Source organism: Eleutherodactylus coqui, chromosome 13, assembly GCF_035609145.1.
Source record: "Eleutherodactylus coqui strain aEleCoq1 chromosome 13, aEleCoq1.hap1, whole genome shotgun sequence".
Lineage (NCBI taxonomy): Eukaryota > Metazoa > Chordata > Amphibia > Anura > Eleutherodactylidae > Eleutherodactylus > Eleutherodactylus coqui.
The window spans coordinates 49,125,724-49,129,123 of record NC_089849.1 but is presented as its reverse complement, the minus strand read 5'-3'; positions in this window follow the sequence as shown (position 1 = coordinate 49,129,123).

Below are 3,400 nucleotides of genomic sequence, written 5' to 3'. Positions count from 1 at the left end.
CCCAACTATACACCTCCTCTCATGAGATTTCTGGGCCATTCCTCCAAAATTTCACAGACTGTCTGTCCGCTGTCTCTAACACTATGTCCTCCCTTTATCTCAAACTAAACATGTCTAAAGCTGACCTCCTTGTCTTTCCACCTTCTAACCGACCTCCCCTCAACATCTCCATTCCAGTGTCTGGCACCATCATAACCCCCAGACGGCACATGCACCTCAAAAATATTGCTAAAATACGTCCGTTCCTAACCATGAACACGCTAAAGACGCTCTTGGTCGCCCTCATCCACTCCCGGCTTGACTACTGCAACTTGCTACTCATCGGCCTCCCCCGCACTAGACTCGCTCCACTCCAATCCATACTAAATGCAGCAGCTAGGCTCATTTTTCTATCCAGTCGTTATTCAGACGCCTCTGCATTATGCCAGTCGCTGCATTGGCTGCCCATCCACTGCAGAATTAAATTTAAACTCCTCTACTTCACTCACATTGCTCTGCATGGCGCTGTGCCAGCATACATCGCCTCCCTACTGTCAGTATACCACCCAGCGCGCTCACTCCGATCGGATAACACCCTCAGACTAAACACCCTTGTAATACGAACCTCTCATGCTCGCCTACAGGACTTCACTAGAGCAGCACCAATCCTCTGGAACGCTCTACCCCAAGGCATCCGGACAATTCCCGATGCACAAAATTTCAGACGTGCCTTAAAAACGCACCTCTTTAGGGAGGCATACCAAATCTCCTGACCCAGCCCCCTGCCCTTCCCTATGGTTCCCACCCCGTTTGCCTTCTAATAGATGATATGCACATGAAATTCCTTATTGCCTGGGTTCTCCGTGTCTTGCTCCCCCCCCCCCCCCCCCACCCCTTGCACCTCCTGTACCACCCCAACCCATTTGTGTCTAACCCAATGTACCTCACATTGTAATTGTTGTATTGTTTTGCATTTATCCATGAAATCCTGAAAGCGCTGCGGAATAAGTTGGCGCTATACAAATAAAGATTATTATTATTATTACTGGGGCAGATATAGGGGTCACTGTTACTGCTTAGGCCACTGTAAGGGTCACTATTACTGCAGAGGCCATGGTAGGGGTCACTATTACTACTGAGGCCACTCTGCACATGGCAGCTTACCTTCACCTGACTTAGGGTCTGTATACATGTGATGGAAATGCTATGGAATGTCTGCAGTGGAAAGTTTCGTGGTAAGTTCTGCAGTAGTTCCGCATCCAAAAGGAGTCAAAATCTGCACTATTGGTTTGGATTTTGACTGGAAACCAGCCGCATATTCACAGCTGATTTCATACTATGGGGCGCTCCCCGTCACCTCCTCTATAGGCTACCCACTGTCAGCGCTCAGCGGCTTCAATGTTTACCATTAAAAACAATAGGAAACACTCCGCAAACCTCTGTCGCGGCTTTGAAAAGCATTAATTTTTTGTGTGTGGTTATCCAGATTACATTCCAGTAACATTTAAAGGGATGGTCCATGTTTAGAAAAACAGGCTTGCTTTTTTACTACAATAGTGCACGGCTGTCCCGAGGTTGTGTGCTACGGTAGTATAGCTCATTCACTTCCTTAGAGACAAGCTGATCACTGATGCCAGGAGTTGAACCCCCAACCAATCTGATGACCTTTTAAGTGCCAGGTAACTCCTGTAATCTGATATTCAGATATAAAACATGATTTACTTAACCTCTCATGATATCGATTAATTTCCATGAATCTAAGGGCTTATTCAGACGACCGTATATCGGCTTGGTTTTCACGTCCAGCCGATATACGGCGTCCCTCTCTGCGGGGGGGGGGGGGGGCGGCTGGAAGAGCCTGGAGCAGTGCACTGAGGTCCCGCCCCATCTCCGCCCCTTGCCACTATTTGCAATGGGAGGGGGCGGTGGCAGAGCTATGCAGGAGAACTTAACGCTGCCCCACCCATGACAAAGAGGGGGTGGGAGCTCAGTGCACTTCTCCCGGCTCTTCCAGCCTCCTCCCCCTGCAGAGAGGGATGCCGTATATCGGCTGGGCGTGAAAACCTGCCTGGGTGCCGCAGCTCCCTAGGCCAATAATCACGCAGCAACGCAGATCCCAATGCACACTCTGATGGCAGTGTGCACCCGGGATCCTCCTCCCCTGAGTCCTCTCTTTGGTGTCGTAGGACAGTTCCGGGCTCACACACGTCTGTGGGCATCGGAAATAAGCGCTAAGCAGAGGAAGAGCGGCACTGACTACAAGGAGAAGGTAAGTATATGGCTTGGGGGACTTTTATTACTGTGGGGTTAATATTACTGAGGGGTTAATAGTAATAATACTGTGGGGTTAAGTTTACTGAGGGGATTAATATTATTGTGGGGGTAATATTACTGAGGCAGTTAATGTTATTACTGTGGCTACTGTGGGGTTAATGTTACTGTGACTACTGTGGGGTTAATATTACTGGGGGGGTTAATATTATCACTGGGGCTACTGTGGGGTTGCTATTACTACCGGAGCCGCAATAGGGGGTCACCTATTAACCATGTTTCCCTAAAAATAAGACACTGTCTTATATTAATTTTTGCACCAAAAGAGGTACAGTGTCTTATTTTTTTTTGGGGGGGGGGGGGCTTATACTCACGTGGTCCGCGGAGTCCTGATGCCTTCCGATTGTCTCCGACGGCTCTGCGGCAAACTGCGTCCTCCCCATCTGACATCTCAGCTTCTTCCTGGTGACGGGTCTTTGAATACCCCAACTCCAGCAAAGCGAGCGCTGTGATTGGCTAATCGAGCCCCAGACAGCCAATCACAGCCACTCAGTAATAGGGCTTGCCTATTACTACTGGGGCCGCAATAGGGGTAGTCTATTATTACCACGCCCCTAACCCCTCCCCTGACCACACCTTGGGGCTCCACAAGAAAGTTTTGCTTCATAAAGGGCTCCATGGCTGAAAAAGTTTGGGAACCACTGGTCTAAGGAAACGTAAGGTTCCCACTTCTCTATATTTTCCCATAAGCATCAGCTACTGTGATAATATCCAGAGGAAAACAGATGACGAGTGCCAAAACTATGGAAGTTAGAGAATATACAGCACAGCACACATAAGCTAAACACATTTATTCATGTACAAATATATCATTCAGTATACATAATATGTACAACACAAAAACTCAGTTTTTGAATAAGGAACTTTTCTTCCCCTTGGAGGGATGGGGGAGTTAAAGGGATTGTCCGGGTGTGAGGCAACCTTTTATATATACAGTAGAACCTCAACTAATGTCATTAATCCGTCTGGAAGCAATGGACTTTAGTAGAAATCAATGTTAATTGAGGACATTATTTCCATAGGAATTAATGTAAATCCAATTAATTGGTTCAAGACGTTCCAAAAAACACACAAAACCCCATTTAATCGA